The sequence below is a fragment of the Etheostoma cragini genome, chromosome 6, assembly GCF_013103735.1.
Source record: "Etheostoma cragini isolate CJK2018 chromosome 6, CSU_Ecrag_1.0, whole genome shotgun sequence".
Classification (NCBI taxonomy): domain Eukaryota; kingdom Metazoa; phylum Chordata; class Actinopteri; order Perciformes; family Percidae; genus Etheostoma; species Etheostoma cragini.
The window spans coordinates 26,348,347-26,364,314 of record NC_048412.1 but is presented as its reverse complement, the minus strand read 5'-3'; the positions used below and the strand labels follow the sequence as shown (position 1 = coordinate 26,364,314).

At 40.6% G+C, this 15,968-nt stretch overlaps 1 long non-coding RNA gene across 1 annotated transcript; it reads right to left on the bottom strand.

The window, feature by feature from the left end:
* Positions 1–2,236: 2,236 nt before the first annotated feature.
* On the bottom strand, positions 2,237–13,997 carry LOC117946497. The gene is made up of 3 exons (XR_004657042.1): positions 13,987–13,997; positions 11,823–11,826; positions 2,237–2,354 (listed from the first exon to the last, which is right to left on the bottom strand). It is a non-coding gene; the product is annotated as an uncharacterized LOC117946497 (long non-coding RNA).
* Positions 13,998–15,968: the final 1,971 nt, after the last annotated feature.

Genomic DNA, 15,968 nt, shown 5'->3' with positions numbered 1-15,968 from the left:
GTATGTGTGTGTGTCACTCCCTCAGTCTGTAGGGAGTTGGGTTGGGTACTGCAGGGTCGTTGGTTCAAATCCCCATACTGACCAAAGTGGCGGACTGGTAGCTGGGGAGATGCCAGTTCATCTCCTGGGGACTGCCAAGGTGCTCTTGAGCAAGGCACCGAACCCCTCGGGGTCGCCTGTCCATCGACAGCTGCCCCCCCCCCCCCTCCCCCCATTCTGACATCTCTCCATTTAGTGCATGTATAGGTACTGAGCATGTGTGTGTATTCAGGCCTGTGTGTAATGTATACATATATAATCACATCAGAGTGACAATAGAGTGAAAATTTTCCCTTGCAAAAGTATACATTTAATATCATCATCAAAGACCTCCTTTAAACCAACCAAAAAATTCAAGACATGTCCGACTGCTGTGTATTTTACTTCCTCAAATCTCAATATTGCAATCTTTAAAACACATTGAACTAAATAATCCCTTAAACCTTTCTACTTAAAATTATATTAAGGCAATATGCGCTGTGTGTAGATGATGTGTTTGTGCACCGAATCAGCTCTGAGTTATAGTGATCCCCCGGCCAAATCTCCGAGTAATACCATCGAGCAGATCCACCATGCAGGGCAGAAAAACAGAGGGGTTGGGAATATGGCTGCTCTTCTCCTTCTGTCTTTCCTCCCTCGCTCATTTCCCCTCAGGTGGGTATGCCGGTATTTGGGAGGGCAAACGTTGCTGAGATAATCTGGCATTGTAATCCTCTCTTCTGTGAATTGGGCCCTTTGACTGCATGGTGACGGTCCTCTGGAGTGCTTTTGAGAAACACTCTCTCACAGATCACCCCACCTGTTTCCCATCTCGTCCTCCATTTCAGCCACTTTCATGTTGTCATTTTTCAGATTTTGTGTTTTTTTTACACAAGAGACTGTGATCTTTTTAAAGCACAGCACTTTTTCCTTCATAAATCCACTTTGAGTCTTTGCTCCTTTGCCGTCTCATGAAATGGAAAGTAGTGTCAACAAAGTTAGGGACACTGCATGAGGTGCATCAGGAAATTATGATAGCTCATAATAATCAGCTTGCCTTCCGGCGAGACTGTCCTTTGATATGGGACAGAAAGGTGAGGAAGGGCTTTGAAGAAAGCTGGATTTATTCAGATGATGATCATCGAATTTTTACTAAAGATGCTTCGTGGGTGGGAGCTATAAGAGGCTACAGCCCAGCCTACATGTTCTACCACCATGGGGTTTATGTGCCATATGGTTTAATGTTATCTTAGAGAACTGGAGAAAAGTACACACTTTTTTTTTTGTGAGGTGCTCATTTGGAGGTAAATGTCAAAGAAAGGACAATAAAGCTGCACAGTCAACCAATAAGCAATCATTCTTAAGGTTAGCGGTCTACTATAGGGGGATATGTACATGTTTTGAGGAAGACGGGAGGATGCACTGAAACACATCGCTAGTAGTTTCTAGAATTATCACCTGAGTTATGGAAAAGCTTTTTTACCTTTATCTTTTTCAGAGAAAAAAACGGGTAAAAACACAGTTATTGTTTTAAAATAAATGTGATACCATCTGAAGACATGGCTTAGTTTAGTTTGTGTCAGTTAGCTTGTTAGTTGTTCTGTTTGTGTTACTTTTCATTTTCCTTTTCTGTGGTTTTGTCTGTTTTTTTCAATAGATTCTCTTTTTGTAATATTGAAAACGTGTTCTTTTTCTAACTGAATACATAACAACAAAATCTTGTGTTGGCAGCCTTTAAATTCAATAGATCCAATATCAGACTACAAAAATAAAGTCATTATCATCTCCATTCATAAGCACTTACAGCACAAATGTCAACTGGTGAAGCAATCCAAGGATGTAGGTTTTGTTGTAACGTAGGGGCATGGGGGTTCTCCCCTAGAACATTTTGAGTGTTGTGCATTCTGTTCTATGCAACAATTTGTGTAGCACAAGTAGACAGTTACTGTTTTCCGTCGAATCACATGGATTCTCAACATTTCAACATTTCAAACCCCACTTGAAGGCAGCTTCATTCCAGGCAGGAAGAGACAAAGAAAAGAGACGGACTGGGCTATTTTTGCCACTGCACCATGAACGTGCGCTGGTTAAAATGGTTAATGGTCTACTACAGAGGGATCTGTACATGTGAGCCCTGAGGAACGATGTTTGTCAAAACTCCTACTCAACCCTTCCACATTGCCTTAGAAGAAATGTGGGCGTCATGAGACGTAAAGCTGAGATTGTTCTGAACATGTTGATATGAAACACATGGGGATCAGTTACATGCAAATACCTGAAAAAAAAGTTCAATTACAGAGGATATGTGAAAATGCCCTCGGACCTCAGAGGGTTAACTTGTTCTCAGGTTACCAAACCTCTTTAGGATCAACACTAACTCTGGCCCATGCACCCTACTCTTTCAGTGTATACAGATCTGTTGTTGTGTATCCTGCCTCTCACTCGCAGCTCATCTTTCCTGCACCTGCCTGCATCGATCCACGCAGGGTGGACTCCCTAATGGTGGAATGACCTTCCTTTGGAAGCTATAATGAAGGATTCAAACTCGAGCATTCTGTTGTGGACTAAAAACGTATCTCTCTTCCACATACGACCCCTCCTCCAAACATTTTCATCAATCATTTCCCTCAGGTCCACATCTTTCTTTCTTTTTTACTCATCAGAAACCCCTCTTCTGCTCCGCTCAGTCTCTATTTGTTGCCTTTTAGAATACTGTTGCAGCCATAGGCGTAATTTACAGGGAGGAATGGGGTGGATCCAACCCCCCCCCCCATAAAGAAAATTGGCCAGTCCATCTCCCATTTAAAAAAATATATTACAATTTTCTTTTCAAATAAATTAATGCAGAAAAGGCACTAAGTGGTGCAGAAAAACTCATCATGTAGAAAATGAAGTGTTTGATATTTAAAATTAAAATTTTGCTCAAACAAAGATCTCAACCCCGCCCAATGTTGAACCCAAAGTTATGTCCTTGGTCACAGCCGTGTCTTGTGGGCAGGGTGTGTGTCATAATTCGCAGTATCAGCTTTGTATTGACGATGATCTAATATAGGAAGTGAAGCTCATTCTATTGGCTCGCTGGAATTCGTCAGCTACACTGTAAATGAAAATGGATGATTACTCCTCAGAGGCTACTACACCATATAGTATTTTATTAGGAGGGACCTTGCAGCACAATAACTGATGTACAGACCACTTAGGAATGAGAGATGTGCAGTGTTGACTCTGTTCCTTTTAATGGAATCAAGAAATACTCAGTGTATTAGGTATACGAGCTGTATCTGTCATTCTAACGTGCTGCTGCTTTTAACATTGAGTTACCCAGTGAAAACAATATATCTTGAAATCTGGTTAATAGAATGTTTTTAGATACACAGAGGAACAGGAAGGGCATTCAGTCAGACAGCGCAAACTTCTGCCAAGGCATGCCCTGTTAAGCACAAGGAAAGATTATAATGAGAAGAGTTTTCTTGATGCATGGAGATCAATTTATTGCCTATTATTCTATCATTTTAAGTGGCACAGGGAAAGGGATTGGGAACAAAGGCAGTATGGAGTGTCTCGTTCTGTGTATCAGGGTTCCTTTATCCTGGGAAACCCCAATGGGTCACACCCAATTCGACAGGGTAGGCGCATAGGTGGAAACATGCGTTGCACTGTAGACTCAACCCCTTACTGGCAGGGGGGCTGTCTCCATTGGTAGAGCTAAATAAGCTGCAAAGACAAATGTTAGGGACATGCAACATAGCCACAACATGTCCAATTCCACAATGACAATGCGGTGTACATTTTTTGTACAACGCCTTCAAACGATGTCCAAAACTTCTTTTAGAGGTGGACGTGCCGGCCACGGGACACAAAAGACTCAGGGCCACATGTGGAAGTAAGCCTTCAAGCAGTGGTGGAGAGCGTACCCCTCTGAGAAGTCTGTCGAATCGGTCAAGGTTCGAATCAAAACCACTGCTCAATGCTGATGTTGTGGAACTGACAATGGGTGGTGGTCCTCTCTGTGAGAGAAAAGACAGTTGTATAGGAGGTATTGAGAAGGGACATCTCACAGCAGGTGGCAGTCATGGTGGCTGGCCCCTGACTGTCCTCAACAGGTTGGTAGTGTTGCCCCTTCAACTGTATCAAGGCAGGTTTTAACACAATACCTGACACTGGGCAACATCTTTTTTAAAGCTAAAATAGTCCTACACGACTGACAACAACATTCCTTCAGTGTCCGGTTCTCGAGCCTGAGGCCGTCGTCAATGTACAGTTGCCGAGTTATCTCTGCTGCAGACTGTTTTAAATCTTTGCGACTTCACACTCCCGTGTTATGTGACCAGAGTGCAGCCTTTGTGGTTCAAAAATCTCGTTTGATCAGGGGTGCTTTAGTCAAGGGAGGGTCTAATCGCTCAACCTTAGGTAAATGTATTGATTCTGATGATCTACATTTTAATGCAGCCAGGAACACATCCAACTGAGGAGAAGCAGAGCAGGATAACACGTTTTACAGTCTCTGGGTGGTGTTTGAGGATGTATGTAGCTCAGTGGCATTGAAACCCATTCCACCGGGTAATGTTGGTGCCTGTGACATCGTCAGAAGGCCAACAGCACCAGAGGTCCCTCGGGGCAGAGTCACACCCTCACCCCATTTAACACTCACAGCATCTGTTTTTTATTGGATGCGTGTGGGCAGATCACTACACTAAATCCATGTGCTGGAAATAGCCAGGACTACTTCTGTCCTTATTTCATTAATTTATCCACAGATTCTGCCCACAAACAGCCTTACTGTTGGCAGTTTTAAACATCCATAACACTTTATTAAATACAGTTTATTTAGCACTCTTTCAGCCTGTTGTCACACTATTACACACTAACAGAGCTCAACTGCGTGCTTCCGGAAGTGAAAATGCCAATCATTTTCTTAAAGATAATGAAGGATGTTGATTACTTTATTGACCGTGATATAAGACGACCCTGATGATAGGATGACCGATTCTTTTTCAAAACTCATTTTTGGAAAAATACTTTTTAAAGACCAAATCTTGTTGGTTGTTTGGTCAGCGTTGCCTGTCTTGTTGGATCAGTATTGATTGACGGGGAGGCTCATTCAGCTAGTTTTACCGCTAGTCTCGCTTCGCAGACCTTCCTCCACAGCCCTGCGGAGAAGGGTCTGGCTAGTCCACACAGCATTCTGGGATGGGAGAAGAGCGTACTCTGGTTTAGTGACATTTCTTTTTACCCATAACCATCGTCTGGGGCGGTGTTGGGCACCAGGAAAAGCCGCGGTGCCGCTGCAAAATAGCCTCAGGAAGGAACTTGTTTTGGTGGAAGGTCAAAGGTTGTTTTAGTTGTGCAACAGAAAACTCAGATTGGACAGATAGTCCAGCTAGCTGTCTGGATTTACCCTGCAGTGATCTGAGAAAAGGTTATTAACACTCATAAATCCACCGGAGTTTTAAATGGCAACATAAATGAAGCCCAAGTCAACTGATATCCGGCTTAAATGAATGAAATCTGGTGTTATTTCCTTTGGCAAAGGAACAGTCCCGGAAGTGGAATGTCAAGGATATAGACTAGTTTACCGCTATTTGTGCCACCTGTTGTTGTTGATGAATACTGGTGTTTAAAAGTCTAGACCCTAAATATTGTACAAATTAAACTTTTCAAATATCTTGATAATAATTCTGTAATAATGGGGGGAAAAAACACGTCAGGTCAAAACGGTATTGGGGATAATGTTGAAATCCGGGTTTGACTTACCACATCCGAGATTTTGAAACGGTGGTTAATGCTCCTGTAGAAGCCACAAGTCTGTGTGATGTTACTTTATCATACAAAAAAATTGTTTTGGTTGCGATATCATGGACAAATACTACTCTACCTACAGTCCTAAGCGTAACAGCAACAGTCCCTGATTGGTGGAGCTCACTGTTAACATGGAAATGTTTTCCTCTGATGTCTGTGGCTGTTTATGTACATTATCGAGTACCTTTGCCTTTTTTGCCGTTTTAAAAAGTTTCTTTTGGGCCGAATCAAATGTTTTATGGTTTCTCTTGTAGTTGGTTGGCTTGTTTTCAGGCTTAAAATTCTTTAAATAAGCCTTTTCTGAAACTTAAATGGATATATTGACCGGGGAAATTCACCTTTGGTTACCAAGTGAGTGGTCACTGTCAAAAAGAATGGGCCGTCACAAAAATGATGCCCCCCCACCCCCCCACCCCCCACCCCCCCAAACCCCTCATTCAGCATAGTTGCACTTTCTTGACAGGGATTCTATGCAATTGGACTCAGGGCAATGTTGGATGCATTGATAATGTTTTCATATATTTTTCTTATTTTATTTATTGTGTGAGTGTGTATATAAAAGTTTATTTTAGATGCTGTACACATATGGCTCTACTGCACAAACACAAATAAAGTCTATTCTATTCTTATGGGAAAAGAAATCATAATCACGATTGTTTTGGTCAATATTGAAATCACGATTTTACAACACAATTATTGTCTTTTGGAAAGATGTTGCAATTATTGAAGTGTGAAACAGGGAAAAAAATAAACAAATCAACAGTAAAAACACAGAGAACTGCAAAATGTACCTTAATTGTTCCTTCTTCCCCCATTCACAACACAAGACAAAGTACAAGTTTACCTGTAAAACGTTAAGTATAAAATATTAGTTTTTCACGGTTGTTCTGTTTTTGTGATCTTTAGGAGGCAAAATCATGATTGCCGTTAGAATTTCGATTAAATGCACAGACCTATCAGTAAATAAATCCTTTCACGTGTTTTTTGAAGTGCCAAAAGAGCAATAAACAAAATAATGAGCATGTGCATCACACTAGCTGCTGGCTGGATGTCATGAGGTTCCTCAAGATGTGTTCTCTCACATGTTGTTGATGTTAACCACATGCTGGTGTTTTGGCCACAGAGTGGATCAGTGCAGCTCAGTGGCCTCGTGCTAAGAGGGTGTGTCCTTCAGCCCGAGGACCAGAATTCAAACTGCAGCGTCAGCAAGCGTCCCCTCTGCTGGGTGTCCTTGTGTCAGACTGGGGAGCTTGTGTCAGACTGTGGCAGTGTGAAGCAAAGGTAACATAGACAACATGGGATCAATCAATCAAATGTTAGCTGAAGAGTAAAATCACCATTAAGCATGATCTCAGTGCACTTTACAGTTAAAGGAACACAGAAATAGCAGGCAGCAACAAAACAAGGGGCCCGTTTCGGAGCAGTAATAATAAACGATACAAAACCAGCAACATAAGAGAATGAGACAAAAAGTTTTTTGTGAAGGACGCAGAAAGGAGGCTGTGTTATGGTTCGCTATAGATTAATAAGTAGAGGTGGGTTCTCGATCTAGTTTAAAAAATGTCAGCTGAGTGAGTTTCTTCAACATGTAGTGAGATGCCATTCCACATATACTGTATGGGAAACAGTATTAGTAGAGAACTTTCTGTAACCAATTGTTTTTTTGGAATGACCAGGAGACCATGAGGGAGTTGAGAGCGTGCCAGTGTGTGTGGTGTAATAAGCTGAGATGAGGTGGTCCGAGTCCCTGCAGGGCTTTATATTTATTAAAAGAAGAGCCTTAAAATCACCTCTAGCTTGCACTGGGAGCCAGTGAAGAGAGGTCACAATGAATTGAAAATAATGGTAGAATGAAACCGATCTTTCACAAACAAATACATAACTATTTTATATATATATATATAAATATAGCACTGTTACAAATACGCAGCCCTGAGTGCTTCATACTGTGTAGAAAAATGTTTATTCATTCATAAAGATAATCATTGTCCCTAAAGGTTGGATTTTTCCTAATTTTTTAATAAAGGTGTTAACATTAATTTCCAAAAGATGATTTTTGTTATGCCTATTTTTAATTAACGTTGCTTTTCAGATCATTTTGCCATTTTTTCTGACGATTTTGGCATTTTTAAGCAAAATCTTTGCCATTTCTTTCTAATTATCATGAACTCTCTTTGCTGCCCAAAACAAAGGATGAATACAAATAATTAAAATTATGCAAGACCAAACATTACAACAATGAAATTTTAACAAAACAACATATAAAAGATAGATGAAATAGGAATAATGAAATAAACACCAAGGATAAAAAATGCTTTATAGAAAAAACTGTGAATAAACTTAAAAACTAAGAATAAAACATTATTTCAAAATAAAAAGCCAGATTAAAAAGATAATTTCCTTCAAAGGTGTGTGAAAATATGTGTGCAACTACACCACCAGAGTGCTAACTAACTAAAAGACGGCAAGTGTGAACATAGCCATTCACAGTTGTTATGGTGAATCTGTTGGCCAACAGTTGCCTATACCTAAAAATCCAGCGTGGGTTCGGCCTCTATCACCCAGCAAGAGCATTCGCCCCATGTTGGCTGAGTCCTGCAGCGGCCTCGGTTTGAACCTGACCTGTGGCCCTTTGCTGCGTGTCATACCCCATATTTCTCCCCCTTCCATGTTTATCCACTATAATAAAGGGAAAAGCCCCCCCCCCCCCTTAAGAGTGACAACAGTAGTGTTAAGTACGAAAGCCCGAAAATCTGCATGAGGATGTTGGTCGGGGTGGTAGATGGGTCAAACACAGGACTTTCACTCTGGAGATTCCTAAACCCAACTTGTTTTTGCCCCGCCTACCGGCGACCTTTACCTTAACTTAAGGTGCCATGTTCATTTCATGGAAATATTCCAAGGGCCCATCATGGAATTCTGCAATTCCGTGACACTTCCTCAGATTTGGGTTAAGGGGCCGTGTTCATTTCAAGGAATTATGTGAGCTCAGAATGGTTCTTGTCCACTTGATGAAACTTAATTCTTATTTTCATTCTCCAATTATTTCCGTGTTGGTCTTCACCAGCCCTTGAGGCTCTTTACCCTTAACAATAGTGCAGCTTTGATGATGAAATGTTGGGGTGTTTATGTAAATTTGTTCAACCCTGTTATCCAGATACAGGGTTAAAAACACATTTCATTACCTTTTTGATCACAAGAAGTTAAACCATCATGCTGTGACCAAGACTTATAGATATCATCATCTAAAGAGACAACCTGAACTGGTTTTAATATTATATATAAGCTTCTCATCTGTCGTTTTTGAGCTGTTTTTATCTGGGATGTCTTTCTCTCTCAGGGCTGGGAATGAATCACTCCGCAATGACTCCATGAATGAAGTACACATGCCTGTTATCCTGCAATAATGAGACATTTCAGGTTATGAACACAAGGAAATTATACTTGATACCTCGCAATACCATTATAATTAAATTGTCAAATTGTTATTTTGAGAGACTCGGCTTTGGGAGATAAACACAAGCACCATTTGTTATCTGGAGATAGTAAAGTAATCATGATAATGATGAGGTAGCAGCTTGATGTCTCAAGATGACAACATAACTGAGTCATAACCTCCAGATAACGGACATAAAATATTATTAGCAATAGAAACCACAGGTGCTCCAGGGATAAATTTGCTTTCAAACTATTACAAAGATTATAATATTATCACTAGTAGGAGCAGTGGTAGTATTGTTTCAACAGAAGGAGCTTAACAGCCATCTCGTCCGACCATATGCTTCTGTTTGATGGCTTAACACAAAATCATTGGCATGCAACAGTGGATACACCCACCGGAAGGGTATCATGCGCATCTGTGTGAGATGGTGAAGTGCATCAAGTGGACGTTTTGTGACAGCAGTAGATTTCTGTCTGAGGCTCAGTGTTTTGGCAGTGACGGATGAGTGAGATTGAGAGAGAGAGAGAGAGAGAGAGAGAGAGAATTCATTTGTTCTACTGACATGATGACATTCATTCAGATGATGAACAAAGAACCAAATCTCTCCTAATCTTTGTTTAGTTAAAAAAAACCTGCTGGGGATTATGATTCCCAGTATTGGATTACGATCACACAGACACCAGATACTGTACACGCAGCGTTTCACTGAAAGAGCCAAATGGCTTTCCAGTCTCTCCTTATGGCTGCTCGAGTCATGAAGTCACCACGTGGTAGTTCTCAGCTGTGAGTCATGACTACATTAAACAGATGTTTAGATCAGGAGCCTTTGCAAAAATTCCCTGTGAGATGTGAATAGGTCATCTCACACTGCCCCAATGGAATGAAATGGTACACACTTTGTCTCCTAAATGGATATTTTCCAATGCTGACATTAGATATTTACACAGCTGAAAGACATATTTATCACTAGGAAAATTTGTTTTGTCCGGGCGTTAGATGGCATTAGTCCATCTGTGTTCCCAAATCTCGAAATAGGTCTTGATCAAAGTTAACGTTAGGTAAACGGACCTTATTTGTCCGTCAGAATGGAAGTAAGTGGCTTGTGAAAGATGCATCCAATATTTGAGTGATTCTGTTGTGAAAACGGGGCAAAAGAATCTCTCATAATCTGTGTTTACATTCACGTTGCCCACTGGAATCAGTACACTCCAGACCTGATGCTAGGCTCCTAAAAAGACCCCGACCAATAAAGGATTTTTAAGGCCGATACCAATACGAAGATTTGGTTGTTTTGAAATACGATATGCCGATATAGCGGCCTACATATACTGTCTATTCTGTTAAAAATCCAGAAACGCATTAGAAAGGTTAAACAGATGTTCCTAACATTAATTATTTGTAGTTATTTATGTGTTCTCACTAAAACAAAATGCTACTAATTTGTTTAACAGAACTGCGGAACATCAACATATAGTAAAGGCCTGATAAATAAAAAAAATAAAAATACAAACTTAAGATGTGAAACTTAAAGTCCTTTGAACAAAAATCAGTGTTGCCAACAGGGACGCTGTAAAACGCCCTCTGGTGGACAAAGTGTGCAGCGTCAACACTCATAAAATGGTTGACAGTCCGTTTTATTCTGATGAATGAATATTTAAAAAAATAAAAATAAAATTCTGACAGCAATGTATCGGGAAACGCCTGATATTGGACGATAATATTGGCCCGCCGATATATCGGTCAAACTCTACTCCTTAAGATACGTGGCAGTGGTGGAACCCACGTGACACACTTACAGGAAACTGCTCAGAGTTGGCCTGTCTTTCTTTCACTCTATGTAGTAATGTAGCCTTGATTAGGGCTGCCTATTCTCTACATGATGTGATATTTACACCGCAGTCTGGGATGTTTCTTGGCATCAAGTTTTGGGTACTGTGTGTGTAGCCCCAAGCCACAGGGTGCAGGTTTGGAGGGCTGGACTCGAAAAAAAGGTGTCAATCAGGTACCAGATCATAAGCACACATCCAAGGGGAAGCTAAGAAAATGGTGGCAGTGCAGAAATAATGCAAACATAGTGAGGCAAAACGCAAAGCGGACAAAGCTGGTTCCAAAATGCTGCCACATGGGATGCTGCCGGTTGTTTTGGCAACACATTTGATTTAAAATCTAAATTTTACATTCAAAGTGATTACATGAAGTGAACTGGACTTGTAGCTCTTGTCATACATACCCCCCCAAATTGCAGGACAAGGCAAAAGGGAAGGATCGGACATGTACAGGCAAGGCAGCCTGGGAGTTTTATTAGTAGCCACGTATTTGAACCTTCTTGACTGTCAATCAGCTGGTTTACTCCAAATAATCATTTGTTTCACAAGCCAACGAAAAGACAGGGCAAAATGATTTACAGGATGTTTCTACTGGATCACTCTGCAGAGCGCCACTTACGTCCAACAGCAACACTCAGCAGCAATGCAGGATGCAGTGTGTTAGCATTGGAAAATAAGGATGCAGGGCTCAGCTTGGTGGAGAGGAGTCGAGCCAGTCTGACTTTCATGCTGGAGACAGCACTTTGCATCCCATGACGGTCCAAACAACCCCTTATCTTTCCCTCCCCAAGCCATCTAAGGGTTTTAAGGTTGAAAAAACAGACATTATATTCTGCTCTGACAGTGTTATAAATAAAGTGTTCCAGCTCTTTGTTAAGCCTTAATGATATTTAGAGTTACATCTTCAAAACCAATTTCAAGCAGCACTATTATATATTATAAATAAATTGTAATATTCCAGATGTATTGTGCAACATTTATATATAAATTTCTCCTAATATTTATTCTGATATGTTTGGTATCTTTGGAAAATAATGTTCTGTGGGTTCAAACAAAATACACACTCTCAAACCTTAACAAGTATTTTAGTCGCCTAACCTTAACAATACCTAATCCAGGGTGTACTTGCCATGCATAGATGTATAGAAGTTATTTACTTAAAAAAAAAAAAAAAACACCTTATTGTCTATAAGGTTGTCATTGACTTAATGTATAAAATTGCAGAGTTGTCCAACTTTAACATTCTTGCTGTCAATAGGGTGGAGACCAGACTTAAGGCAAGCATCACCAGGGAACATCCTGTACCAACGGTCTGCTGATGCTTATGGGTCACTGGTCTACATCCACGACGTTCCACTTCCAGGATTGCTAGAGTGCCGTTGGAAATTCCGCCGGATAGTACTCTCCTCAGTCGGATTTCCGTCACCTTTCGCTTTCTTTGTACTGGAATTTTAAACTCCGGTTGATTTCTGAGGACTATGGGTAACTGGTCCTCAGATCTCTGCAGGGTAGATCCAGACAGCTAGCTGGACTATCTGTCCAATCTGAGTTTTCTGTTGAACAACTTAAACAACCTCTGAATGTACACATGTTCCACCAAAACTAGTTCTTTCCCGAGACTGCACAACGCGCTGACAATTGTGATTGATTCAAAATAATTGCCAGTAAACCAGACAACGTGTTTGTGTGGATTCACCAGACCCTCCTCCGCAGCCCTTTGGAGGAAGTTCTGGCAAAGTGTGACTAGCGGGTAATAGATTTTATTTCACTGTCATTGACTGCAAAGGATTTATGACCAAATATTAAAAATGACTTTACAAGTTAATTTTATAGTTATTAAGTTCCTAGTGTGGATGTAAACACCCTCAAATTAAAGCTCAAACTTGGTGCTTTCACAGTGCTTTTTATTCAAAGCATAAAATACATTGATGTCCTGTTGTTTACAGACAGCATAATCTCACAATTTTATTTTATGTATATTTTACAATTGCTTAAAAATAAAAATCCTAAAACTCCTTACGTGATAAGATTCACCATGTGGCAACATGACACAACAACAGTTTCACTCTTTTCAGCTCACGTTAAAGACATTCATAAAGACACTAGTCTCGCATTGCCAAAGCTTCCTCCACAGCGCCTTAAGAGGAGGGTCTGGCGTTCTAGGATGGGGTAAAAAACAGCCCTGGTTTATTGGAATTTATTTAAAACCGATCACAATCCTCTTAGGCGGCGCTAAGTGCTGGACGGAGCCGCGGTGCCGCTGCGAAATAGCCTCGGGAAGGAACGTGTTTTGGTGGAAGGTCAAAGGTTGTTTTAGTCAAGCAAGAGAAAACTCAGATTGGACAGATAGTCTAGCAACTGTATGGATTCACCCTGCAGAGATCTGAGAAATATTAACCATAGGACTCATAAATTGACAGAAGTTTAAAATGCCCACACAAAGAAAGCCCAAGGCAAGAAATACCCGGCCTATCCGACGTTCCTGGAAGTGGAACACCGTGGGTATAGACTACGAAGACACAAACCTTTGGCATTACCATGCAATGTGTGGACACACCTCAGTCACATATTTGAAAATTTTCAGTAGTGGAAAGACACATTAAATGTGCACATTATTTCAGTCCATTAGTACACACAATCAATCCAAACTACCTCACATTGTATACTGCCAATGGAATAGCAATATTTCATTTAGATAAATTAATGACTATTGATAGGTGGGGATTTGCAGCTTCTTGGTTAATCCAGGATGGTATTCTCTCTGGTTTAAAGACTGTTTTTGCAGTCCGGTGAGAGGACGAGACACTAAAGCCTTGAGGAAAATTGTCATCATTATGCTGGATTCATAGCCCGCACTTCTCCCTTTCTGCTCAGTGCTTTTGCTTCCTCAAAGAGACCCACGGGACCAAACACAAAATATATAGCTTGTGTGTGTTTCTCATAATTGGCTCTAAGGTGACGCAAGGCTTCGAGTTGTTCCTGCAGACTCTAAAACAGGCTGTTTGAATTCAGCCATGGTCGCATGCTCCTCCTTCAACACAGGCATGTGTTGATGTACTGCAGCATGGTTGTCAGTCCTGACTCAACCTATAGGCTGCAGGATCAGCTTATACGACTACTCTCACGGTCACGACAACATCTTGTATTTGCTAACATGTTTGGTATTTGGCAGGCCTTGTGCATTAAGGCTATTGCAACAGACTTGATGCAAGCAGTCCATAACATGAACTGAAGTAGCGGTTTGTGGCAGATAATCATTATAATAATAATAATCTTTATTTATGAAAGAATGTATAAAGTGCAATGATCATTTTTGAACAGTTGAATACAATAAATAAAAATAAAAAGAGCCCATGAACTATGTTTGTGCCATTTCTCTAAATCCTAACCAACAATCCTAAGATTGACTCTTTTGAGACCTCTGCACATATGTTGTAGATAACCATGTTTTTTTTCTTATATTCCTGTACTTGATGAATATACGTGAACATAAAAATAGGGAATTGTCAGCGCATTGCAAAACGACCCATAAGAGATTTTTTTGACCCGAGGTACGCTTCAGCTTACTAAACTACATGGGAATGGTTAACAAAAGATCACCTTCATGTTCAAAGGCAGTTAGAAGGATTTGTCCGTGGTGGTTTGTAAGCAACAGCATTCAAAGTTGGCCCCTCCTTCCCGGCTCAACAACCCAGACCACATCCCAGCGTTCTACCGGCAGCATCCCATTTGGCAACATTTTGGATCCAGCTTTGTCCACTTGGCGTTTTGCCTCACCATATTTGCATTATTTTTGCACTGCTACCATTTTCTTAGCTTCCTCTTGGATGCGTGTTTATGATCTGGCACCTGATTGCCACCTTTTTTGAGTCCAGCCCTCCAAACATGCCCTCTATTGCTTGAGGCTACACACACAGGTCCCAAAACCTGATGCCCAGAAACATCCTAGACACAGTTAAATGAAAAGAAAAGGGAAAATACAGGCAGAGGTCGTGGTGTCTGCAGATACAGAACTGCTACACGTTTATATCATTGGGAGTGATTATTTGAGTCTATACTTTTTTTTTGGGGGGGGGGGGGAATCCTACTCATTCTGCCTTTAAAGGAAACCATCAATACTTTCTATTATTGTGAACTATTTCCCGGAATACACTAAAACCAACATTGTATTAAACAGTAATGAAAAGTACTGATATCTTATGTCTCTGTTCCATAGAGCTCCAATGTCATCCAAAAGATAATTTAAAAATCCATAAATGAGCCATGGGGATACGTATTCATTCATAACAATAAACACAGCCAGTGCAGTTCATTCTGAACCAACACAGAGCGTCATGCTAAGAGGGTTTCTTTAATTGGTTTCCTGAAAAGCTGAAACATGATACAGTGGTTTTCTAAATTCTAAACTAAACGTGTACCTAATTCTCAGTAACATTTGAGCAACTCTTGATTAGGCATGGAACTGTGACTTTGTCACTCACTTCTGAAATCCTCACCCCTTGATACTTTAACCATCATACTATCCGCTCCCTTAAACTCGTAATTTCTATGTTGAAATATAGTGGCAGAAAAATAACACTTCACCAGTGTTAGGAATGTTGCTGTGCTAGCTATCTGTGTTTCTTTGCACATGTGTAATATAAACCTAAAAATATACTTCAGAATTGTTGGGGTAAGTTAAAATGTAGATGTGCTTTGCCAGAAGAGAACAACCCTCAGTCTTGCTTTTGCCTTGGAAAAAGTTGGGCAGGCTTGCTGTTGCAACTTCATTGTTCCATATGCAAACATGTAAGCAGCAGTGTGATTGATAATGACAGCCCATGGCTTCACTGCCTCTGACTAATCCGTTATTGTGTTCAAATTGCACAACACCGCTGTTGTTT